This window comes from Humulus lupulus, chromosome 5 (genome assembly GCF_963169125.1).
Source record: "Humulus lupulus chromosome 5, drHumLupu1.1, whole genome shotgun sequence".
Lineage (NCBI taxonomy): Eukaryota > Viridiplantae > Streptophyta > Magnoliopsida > Rosales > Cannabaceae > Humulus > Humulus lupulus.
The window spans coordinates 16,083,897-16,096,359 of NC_084797.1; positions in this window are offsets into that span (position 1 = coordinate 16,083,897).

A 12,463-nucleotide genomic window follows, 5' to 3' on the forward strand; every position below is an offset into this window, starting at 1 on the left:
GGTTGGCTTTAAGATAGTGGCGGTATGATTGTCCTTTTCGGCAGGAGTGTCAACGCCGGTGGCACGATCATGTTGGAACTCATGTTGCTCTTGCAAAACAGATGCATCAGCAGGGTCATTAGACTTGTCAGAATTAGCAAGAATATGATCTAAGTTACTTACCTTATGTGTATGTGAACTTGAAGAAGAAACAGCAGCTGGCATTCTGTTTGGAGAGGCAAGATGAGCACCATCAGTTTGATTCTCTTGAGGTATGATTTGAGGATCAGCCTGAGAAGAATTTGATGTATTGGGAGTAGAGACGGCAGACCAGAAAGGAACAAAAACTGATACTGGAGTTTCAGATTTGTGTGTGTTCAAGAAACCATGTTGAAACGGGAATTCTTCTTCATTGAAGATCACATCCCTTGAGATGTAGAGTCTACCCGTGCTTGATAAACACTTGTAACCTTTATGACTTTCACTATAACCAAGGTTGACACACTTGATTGAGTGAAATTGGAACTTATGATTTTGATACTTTCTTAGGCAAGGAAAACATGTAATACCAAACACTTTTAAGAAATTATAATCTGGCTATTTAGCAAAGAGCATTTCAAATGGTGTTTTCAATTTTAGAATGGGAGTTGGTAATCTATTTATGAGATAGACCGAAGTTTGAAACGCATCCCACCAATATTTGTAAGGTACATGTGCTTGAGCAAGCAAAGTAAGACCCATTTCTACAATGTGACGATGTTTTTGTTCCGCTCTTCCATTTTGAGCTGAGGTATGAGGACAATAGTGAGTAAATGCAATTCCATGATCACTAACAAACCGAGTGAAGGCTTTATATTATCCCCCCCAATCGGTTTGTAGTCTTTTGATATGGCATGAGAATTGGTTCTCAACTAAGGACTTAAATTGAGTGAAGGTAGTAATGGCTTCGTTCTTGGATCGTAACGGGTAGATCCACGTATACCTGTTGTAATCATCCATAAAGTGTATGTAATAGCGAAAATTGGTGTTGGACATAATTGGGGATGGCCCCCAAATGTCAGTGTGCACGAGTTCAAGGGGGAAGGCAGCTCTATAGGGATTTGATTTAAAGGGAAGAGAGTGAGGTTTGCCTAATTGACATGCATCACAAAAGCTTATATTAGAAGAAACATTTCTTATATTAATTTTGTGTAGAACAACATCAAGGACACAATTATATGGATGGCCTAATCTCCTATGCCATCTATCTTTGATTGAACAAGTAGTTTGAGCAGCCACAAGCTGAGTTACATGGGAATTAGAAGTCACAACAAGACCAGAAAAGCAAGCAAAACAGGAAAATGGTGGAGTAGAAGAAGAGTCAGCAGCTGAGGGTGAACTGGGAGCATCTAACTTATAGAGTCCATCTTTAAGCCTGCCCTTGAGAACCACCTGCCTTGTCCCTTTGTCCTTTATAAAACACAAATCAGAGAAAAATTCAACATACACATTATTATCTAAAGTAAGTTTAGAGATGCTGAGTAAATTCTTGGGAATTTTGGGAACATGCAAAATTTCTTTTAAAATCAGAGGAGAGGCAGATAAAGTGTGTAGAGAGCCAATGCCGACATGATGAATGGGGAGAGTATTACCATTAGCCACAGTAACAGTAGCCTTACCATTGTAATCCTCCTTCAGATTCATTTTGGTTACTTCAGTGGTGATGTGGTTACTGGCACCACTATCAGCAAACCAGGCATCATGATCCAGACACTCAGAGGAAGCCGTAAGAGCTGCAAACTATTCGGAGATTTGGTATGACTGTGACCATTGCCACAAGGTGCATTACCCATGAAAGTTGTATCATACCGATTGTAGCAATAGGCTACGAAATGACCATATTTCCCACAAACCTGATAGGTTGGGCGAGGACCATTGCTTCTTCCTCCTCGACCGCAAGAGCGAGGATTGAAAAGTTTGTTGTTGTTGGTGGAGCCACCACGAGTGTTATTGTTGGTGCCTCGACTAGTTCCAGAGAAAGAGTTTTTGTTAGCAAAATTTGCAGTAAGAGCATTGAGTTAGGTAGTACCTAAAAAGGAATGGAGTCTCTCCATTTTACTGTCATAACTAAGGAGCATGTCCTGAAGTTGCTGCCATGTGGTAGAGTCTCGGGCTTCTATGAGAATGACCATAGGGAGATAGTCAATGTCTAAGCCGGAGAGAACATTGGCTACTAACTGAGTTTCAGGGTAGGGTTCCCCAGCCAGAGCGAGGACGCCCAGTTGCGCTTTTGGCGCAGATAGTCGGGCATGGACAGAGCACCCTTTCTGCCTGTCTGAATCTTGGTACGATATTCGTCCATCTTAGCTCTTGAATGGGCACCAAACAAGTCTTCAAGAGCTTTCCACAGAGAGGCAGAGCAATCACATCCCATCACTTCTGAGGCAATTCCCTCAGACATGGGCCCGTATAGCCAGCCGAGTAGAAGTTGATCATTCACGACCCATTGTTCAAAAGCTGGGTTAACCAGCATAATAGAACTAGGAGTACCATCAGACTGAGTAATAAAAGGTAAAAAGTTCAAGAGGCTTGGTGAGGGTTCCTTTGAGGTAACCATCCAAACGGTGTCCACGAAAAATGGCGGAGACCATTGTTTTCCATAATGTAAAGTTATTGCGATCCAACTTCAAGGCAAAGGGCTGGTTTAAGGTGCTCCCAAACTGAGGCACGACGATGGGCGGAGCTGAGCTGTGGCTTGGGAGGGGAGGTGCGGCAGTTTTGCCACTGGTTGCGGAAGTTCCATCGCCCTCCATGGATCATGACACACGCCGGTTCTGACTCCTGATACCAAGACAAAATTATAGATAAAATAGGAAAGATAATAATGATAATAAATCATGAAATGCTCAGCTGATTCTTTGCTGAGTCTAATGAATTTCATTTATAGGAGATTTGTATTACATAGGAATATTCTAGAGAAATACATGTCATAATGTCAGTACAAAGTTTGTTACAAATTCACAGAAATAGAGGAGAATATTTATTCCCTAATCATTGGATACCAAACTGCTCTTTCCCACGATCTTGGACTGCAGGCTGAGGTGTGCATTGGGCCTGACTGTATTGGGCTGCTGATTCAATATTCTTGACATTTGGAACATGTGTTAATTGTTCGAGTATGTCTTGGCTACTGAATTTTCTTGGAGGATGTCCTTTTTCATAATTCCCATCAAACTAGCGACTATTCCTCCACTTATGTGTAGAAGATAAGAATCATCTGTGACCAAAATAAGTTGTCTTCGCAATTACCCGACATGAAGGAGTGTCTTCGTTGCATGAAGGGCATGCCATATATCCTTGGCCACTCCAACCAGACAAACTACTGCGGGTAGGAAAATCATTGATAGTCCATAATAGTGATGCACGCATTCTGAATACACTATTCGTTGCAGCGTCTCTGGTTTGAACTCCTTCATCCCACAACTCTTTCAATTCATCTACCACAGGCCTTAAAAAGACATCCATGTCCTTCGCAGGTGATTTCGAACTGGGAATCAATAAGGTCAGCATGAATGATGACTCTTTCATGCACAACCAAGGAGGCATATTGTACGTCCAGAATATTACTGGCAACATGTTGTAAGATAGACTTATGTTACCAAATGGATTAAAACCATCAACAGTCAAACCCAATTGAACATTTTCTGGGTTCTTTGGAAAAATTAGGATATATGGAATCAAATTGTTTCCAAGCACCCCCATCAACAGGATGGTGCATCACACCATCTTCTTTCGACCGTCCCGTACTATGCCAGGTCATATCATTTGTTGTATGCCTTGAACCATAAAGACGCATCAGCCTAGGAGTCAAAGGGAAGTACTGCAACACTTTGTGGGCGACTTTTTCCCCATTGTGTCTTTGTCAACCCATCGGCTCTCACCACATACAAGACAACTCTATTTTTGGGAATTCTTCTTCCAAAATAAACAATAGTCGTACTTGCAAGCACGGATTGATTGATAACCTAACCCTAACTTCCTCATTTTTTTCTTAGACTCATAGAATGAAGTCGGAATCTTATTCTCCTTCGGGAATGCAAAATTCATAAACTTCAAAAGTTCATCAAATGAACTATTTGTCCATTTATTCATAACCTTCATGTGCATCATCTTCGGCAAGAAGTTCAAGGAAGACAACCATGTACAACCAGGGTATAACTCAGCTTCCACCTCTCGAAGCAGGTCATCAAATTGATTATCCACACTATTGCCACCACCATCTAAAATTCCTTCATTTACGCCTTCTTCGTTAGTGTCTTGTTCACCAATAACATCATTGATGATGTCAATCATCTCATCAGTCACTGGAGCCCCGTCGTCCACTACTGGAGGCATATCAACTTCACCGTGGTAGGTCCACTTCACGTATCGCTGCAGAAACCAATATCTGTGTATGTGAGCCTCCACCACATCCAGTTTTTGATTCAGCATATTGACACACTTAACGCATGGGCATCTAACTTCTCCCGAAGGACTCACATGATTTTTTCCCATTTGTATAAATTCTTGAAGACCATTCCAAAACTCATCAGAGTTACGTCGTCTATTTGTTATCCAACTCTTGTCAATCGACATAACTGATTCAAGTGGAAAATAAATTATCACAATGTGATAATCATAAAAAAATTACCTTTATTTGCTAATAATTTTATAAAATCTTATGAATAAATTATTAAATTTTATGAATATATATTATCAAATTTTAGGAATATATATTATTATTGGTTATGAATGTATTATAAAGTTTCATTATATAATCAAATATTTAATTATTATTATTATTATGTTATTTAATAATTATCAAATTCTTAATATAATTTTCACTTTTTATTTTTTTAAAAACAACAATAAAATTTTATTATTTTAATCTTAACTTAATTTTAAGAATAAAGTTAACTTAATTACCTATTTTATCTACATATATTATCAAATTTTATGAATATATTATAAAAGTTATTATATAAATATATATATATATATTTAATTACAAATTTATTAATTTAACATTAAAGAATATTATTTTAATTTCTACTTATTTTATAAAAAATATTGATAATGTTCTATAATTGTAAAATTATTATTTTAATTTCCAGTTTATGATTTTTTAATTAATTTTTATTAATTGCTTTAAAATTTATTAATTAAAAATTTTAAACACACTAACTTTAAAACGATTTTGTAATGTTTAGTTTTTCTAAATCTACAAAAATTTCGGCAGCATAACGACTGCAATCTAGCCTGTAATGCCCCGGATTCCCTAATGTGGTTTAATGGCCGGATTAGTAGGCCGGGAGGGCCATAATTGTTTAATTAAGCCATTTAATGTGTTTATGCATGTTTATGAGAATTATATTATAATATAATGTTAATTGTATGCATGTCGATGATATATGTTGAGACCACATTATGATGTGGGTTTGTTCGAGCTGTTCGACATGAGACGATCGTAGAATATTGATTAGCGGTTTAGTCACAACGGGTTTAAGTGTCGGGACTTGGGTTGAGTCTCGGGGTGATTTTGAGGGTTAGAGCGTTACCGGGAGATAAAGGGTAACGGGATGTGAATTATTGGTGTTTATGATTTTTGAGAATAGCGGGAATTGGAGAGCGTTAATTATGATTAACGAGTTAGGAGGAAAGTACCAAATATGCCCTTGGGAGCCTTTAGGAAGTATTAATTGACCTAGGGGTAAAATGGTCATTTCACCCCTAGGATAGATATAACACTTGATGACTGAAGAAAATGATAGAAAACAGAGTATACTTTAAGAGTTCTCCCGTACCTTCTTCTCCTCACTGTTCTTTGTGGTTTTTGAACCAATTTTGAGGATTCAAGCTTAGGAAGCAAGCCTTGGGAGTTTGGGAGTGTGTTCCACCATTGAAGACCATCACAAGCCAAGCTTTGGGTAAGTTTCTAACCATGGTTTTCTCTGGTTTGCTCTATTTTGGTTTTGTTTTGCAGCTGAGATTTCTAGGATGAATTCATGGTTTTTTTGGGAGTTTTGGCTAGGGTTCCCATGCTTGTGATGTTTGGGGTGTGTTAGGATGGTTTTTGGGTTTATTTGGCATCAAGAATAGGCTTTGGAAGCTTGGGAATCGAGTTAGAATCGAGGAAGTTGAAGAAGGTCGGTTCAGGGGTGTTTGGGCCTGGAGGTAGCGCTACAACGCCCACCCTAGGGCGCTATAGTGCTCCTCAGGAGGCTTTCTGGCGCTTGGGAGGTTCTGAGTAGAGCGCTGTGGCGCTAGGGGTTGAGCGCTGTAGCGCTAACCTGTTCCTTCCAAACACCGTTTTGAGTGTTTTTAAGGGTTTTTGACTTGGGGTTTCAATCCTTAAGGCCCGGGATCGAATCTACTCACCGTGTGGGCATGTTTCGGGGTCCCGAGGGTGGTGCTTAGATTAAGACCCTATTATTGTGGATTCTCATTAATGGAGGTTATAATTGGTTGTGATTAGGTAACCGCTAAGGAACTAAAAGGTCGATCGTTCTCAAGGGCCGTCTTTATCATACTTCTCACTCGAACTTGAGGTAAGAAAACAGTGTATGGATACAGTTGCACCCTGTACAGGTATATGACATGCATGGTTTGATATTGAAGCATGTTGGTTGATATATGTGAACGTGGATTGCATATTAAATGCTAATGAATGCTGATTACCTGTTTAAGACACTGACTAGTCAGGGACCGACTCTAAAGTCGACGATCACGCATTGAATGGCTCTATGGCATTAATGCGGGACCGACCCTAAGGTCCAAGAACTTATAAGCGCTTGCCTGGTCTACGACCAGATGTCTATAGCCAAGGTATACGACCCCGGTGACCATTAGTCACGTGGCTAAGGGACGTTGTCCATAGTTACGACTCCAGAGTCGTGAGGAAGGTTATGTTGGTGACTAATCACCATACACCTGCCCTGATCGATTTGTGAGAGAATCACTTATCAGTTAAGCCCTGGTGACCCTATCGTCACATGGCTAGAGGGAGCGATGCTCATTACTGTGACTTTTGGCTATTGTCACCTATTTGTTGGACTCATAGTCCTGAATGGTTATTATGATCGTTGTTGATATTATATCATGTTTTATTGTGTTTTCTTGCTGGGCCTTGGCTCATGGATGCTATGTGGCGCAGGTAAAGGGAAGGAAAAGCTTGGCCAACCCTGAGTGGAGAGCTTGGGCGATGTGATGTACATACAGGGCCGCTTGACCGCCACGGTTAAGGAGTTCTCAGAGGGAATAGGGGTTTACCCTATTTTTTCCGCTTAGGTCGGAGGAGATTGTAAATTTGGAACTGTAGCAACTCTTTTGTATTACGAACCACTTGTAAATATTTTGAAAGGCTCATGAGCAGTTTACTTACTTAATGAAATGTACCCTTTCCTTTTTACTGGTTTTCTACCTTAACCTGATAATAACACTTAGATCACGTTTTTAACCAAAGGACTCGGGTAGCGGGTCAAATTTCCGGTTCACCATTCACCGTAACTGTTCTAGGGTAACCAGGGCATTACATAGCCTATCCCAAAATTTAAAATATGCATAAAAACATATAAACCGGTCCCAGAACATACAATCATTTGAATTTACAAATAATAACAACAAAAAGATATTATAAACATATTATTTATCTAACCTAACATATGTATATAATTCAAAACACAAATTTTATTTAACCTAACATATATACAATTGAAAACAAAAAATTAATCTAACCTAACAATTTTTCATAACTTAATATCAAATTAACTATAAAATTAACAAACATACAAATTTAATTTAAAAAATGTTTATGTGTACAAATTAACTATCATTATTTATCAATACACTAATAATCACAAAACAAAACAAAAAATTGAAAAAATTGAAAAAAAAAATACTCAAAAACTAGAGATGATATCCAAAGAGTTCTCCAATGCAATCTGAAAATACAAAATAACAACAACAAAATTTTAATAAATATTTATCAAGTAATATACAAATCAATCACAAAAAAAAATAAAAATAAAGATTACAAACAATACCCAAAAGCTCGGGATGATATTAATGAATTAGAAAAATGCTTGGGATGCTCCAATACAATCTGAAAATAAAAAAATCAATAAATTTTTTTAACAAACCCATTACAATAACATACAAAATACACACAAATAATCATAAAAAAAAACTAAATTTAAAACAAATAACTACATTATTGGGTATAAATGAACTAACCTTAACAATGGAGGGCCAAAAATAGTGTCGGAACACCTTGGGTGGCGTTGGGAGGCGGACAAAAACAGAGAGAAATTGTCTTTGTTTTGAGAAAAAATGACCAGAAAGGAGGAAGAAAAGCTCTGCCTGGGGGGTTATATCGCTGGGACCTATAGTGATGGCATGTCGTCGCTATAGGGAATACAATGTCGTCGCCAAGGTTGAACGCATTGTTTCACTCAAACGGTGAGACCCTACAACGACGTCATGTAGTTGTTGTAGGATAGTGAATAGTACATGAATCCCCCCGTGTGCTATGCGTATACTCCACAACGATGACATGTCATCGCTATGGGCAATGATATTTGACTTAAATTTTTTGGCGGTTCATGTTACCACGTATTATTTTTGGACCCTATAGCGACGACATGTCACCGCTGTAGAGTACAAAATAACTGATCAGTGGATTATATTGGACTCTACAGCAATGACATGTCGTCGCTATAGGGTGTGCAAATAGGCAACCTGTAATGACCCAACTATTTCTAAGACCTTGGATCATTAAATTACTAGACATAGCTACTATTTTTGGGCAAACATACGTAAGAAAATAATCATAACTTTATTGAAAACCCAAAATAAATATTGTGCAAATTACAAAATAAGATGTAAATATGGTATGAGATCCCATTGTTTATAAAACATAAACTTTAATTGTTAAATACTAAATGCGGAAATACATCAAAACATGATTTAAAAGACTAAAAATAAATAATGTCATCTTCGATCGACACGCAGTCCATTCAATCCATCCATCCTTAACACACAAGCCAAGCTGCCAAGAATCCTTCCGCCTTCCATATTCATTCTCCTGCATAAAGCTAAAAATAAAGGAGTGAGCCTAATGCCCAGTAAGGAAAATCTACTGTCAACATACAACATATATCATAAACATAAGGCTACATCATATTCATATACTATAAAACATATATCACATATGACTACAACATTAATGGCCAATATAAACTATTAGGGCTTGTTAGCTAAACAAGTCATATGCCCACAAATTTGTGGGGCTTGCTAGCTAAACAATCATATGCCCAATATAACTTCTTAGGGCTTCCTTATCTAAGCAAGTCATATGCCCAATCATCTATTCTTGGGGCTTGTTATCTTAACAAGTCATATGCCCAATCATAAATTCTCGAGGCTTGCTTGTCTAAGCAAGTCATGTGCCCAAGCGACTGAAAACACATTCTTGGGGCTTGTTGTTTAAACAAGTCATATGCCCAAGGGCTATAAGACATACTATACATATACATATCATAACATATAAACACATAAAATCTATCATATTTTCCTTACCAAAAGCGGGGATATTTGGGAACAAGAACGGGATTAGAATACTCCTATAAACCAACAGTAGAAAAGGTGAGAATCTCTAAGAATAAAGATGAATATGATAACTAAACCATAAAGAAGAAACTTACCAAGAAGGATCTTAAGTTTCAAGAACCTAATCAAGAATCATAAACAAGAGTTAGAATTTGAATAAAATAAATTAAAGAGAACTAAAGGATTATATAGAATTGAACTTAGGAATAGGAATACCTTGATTGATCTTATGGATTGATCTAAAACTTAATACAAAAATCACACTATTTTTCACCTCCCAAGTGTTTAGAAAAGCTTAGAATGATAAAGCTTTTATTCCAAACCCAAGTGTATCTCTCTATAGTAATACTAGCACCTTAGAGGCTCTGATCAAATGCTTGAAGAATGAAGAAAATGGCTGAGCACTAGGTCATATTTATAGAGTTTGAGGAGTGAAACTATCCTATTAAAAAAATACTTATATCCTTAAATAAACATGATTATGACAAGTGTCATGCTCTTAATGGTTTTGGAAGGTTCTAGAGTTTCTAGATCTTTCTTTTATTTAAAAAAATACTTAAATCCTTAAATAAACATGATTATGACAAGTGTCATGCTCTTAATGGTTTTGGAAGGTTCTAGAATTTCTAGATCTTTCTTTTATTTAAAAATACTTAAATCCTTAAATAAACATGATTATGACAAGTGTCATGCTTTTATTGGTTCTATCTAAACCTTAGGTTATAATAAATATATTTCTAGGAACAACAATATTAATCAAACCTTATGTTATAATTAATATTCTTAAACTACATGTTAAACTTATAAAATTCTAATTGTTGCTACGAGTTTCCAACTAAGTCCCGACTTGAACCAAAATCCACGCAATCTAACATATTACAAACTAATACTAACTACTAGTTAAGTAAATATTCTGGGACTCTACACAACCAACTCTGGGCAGTTGACTTCCATGAGCATCCTACAGCGACGACAGGTCGTCGCTATAGACAAACATATTTCCCTCTTTTTTTTCTTACAAATAACCTGCAGCGACGACATGTCGTCGCCGTATAGTCAGTTCCCGCCTCGTGTTCCCTCCAAATTCATGGAACCCTACAGCGATGACTACTCATCACTGTAGGGTATCAGGAATTTGGAGGCCAGATCGTGTGTTGTTGACGACCCTACAACGACGACATGTCATCGCTGTAGCTTATTTTTTAATAAATTAAGAAAAAATAATTTTTCGTGGATTTTTCCTGTTAGGAGTGTGTCCTAAAAGCAAGTAAAGACGTTTGTTTTTTCTGTGAATAAATAAATACAATGTTTTAATTATTATTGTTATATTTAAATTGTTAAATTATTCTTTGAATAATTTTGTAAATATCAGAAAAATTCCATATTCATTATTGAGGATGTGATCATGTATTAGTACGAGAGAATTAAGATCACATGAATGAATAAAAATAGTCAAAAGCAAAAAATTAAAGTTATGGAATTCTTTAATTGGAGTTGTAAGTACGGTTTACTGAGTATCATAATGATACAAATAATCTAGATTCGGATTATTGATGTGGTAAGACATCTCGGTAAAGGTGCTTTATATAATATGATTATATATGACATGGGCCGATATGAATTAAAGTCTTTATCCAAAAACCATTTAACAATAAAGACTTGTAATTCATATCACAACTAATGATCATTTATAGATCAACCTAAATCCTGAGTGTTCATAAACTCATGTTCATGTTTATTAAATCTTTTGATTCATTCATTAAGGTCTCTTCAAAGAATGAGGCTAATGACTTTTGTTTTGGAGATTTAATATCATGGATGGCTGGGAACATGTATCAACAATACAGAATCTAATCTTTCCTAACAGATCGTATATTAGTTCCCTTAAGGGTTAATTCTGGAACTGAATGATTTTGAGCTCAAATCTATAATTAGATTATAGATTAATTATTCACTAGTGAATTAATGGTACTTAAGGAATAAGAAGTAAATTAGAAAGGTAAAATGGTAATTCTTCCATTCTAATTTATGAATTAATTAATTAGAGGGTTGAACTATTGTAAGATGGTTATATCAATGGACGACTTAAGAAAAGATTTCTGTAAAAGTATATCTATAACATAAAGAGTGCAATTCTGAATTTATAGTGGAGTAATATCAGAATTAATAAATTAACTATTATAATTAAAGAGTTTAATTATTTAGTTTATTTATTGGAGATTAATGTTATAGGTCCATGGTCCCCAAAATAGCTCAAACAAACACTGACAAAGGTAAACACAAAAATGGACAAAAAGGACTTATGTGATAAGTAAAATATTTTTCTATGTATCAAACATAATTATTGTTTAATTATGTGTAATTAATTAATTAAGAATTAATTAATTATTTGATTTAACAAAAATATAATTAATTTTGAATTAATTTATTTTTTGAGATTTTTGGTATTTAAATAATAATAAAAATTGGGAAAAATCACATGCCATCACTGACATGTGGTACACGTGTGGCACAGTGCACAGTCACTGTGCTACACGCATAAGAGACTATGATCAGTTTCTTGGTTCCACAATTTTAGTTATTTAAATATTAAATAAATAATGAGATATTTTAATATGATTAAAATGTTATTATTTAAACAAAAATCTAATAACTGATCAATTATTTTAAAATTATTTAAAATAACAAATATTTTAATATATTGGATATATTAAATATAGGATATCAGTTTTACAGAACATAACTTTTCAGGGATAGAAAAATATCTAGAAATCTCTCTCAGACAAAGAGAACAGTGACATAAACAAAAGTCATTGTTCTTCACAAAACCTAGGTCCAAACTTTATCAGATCTCATGTGT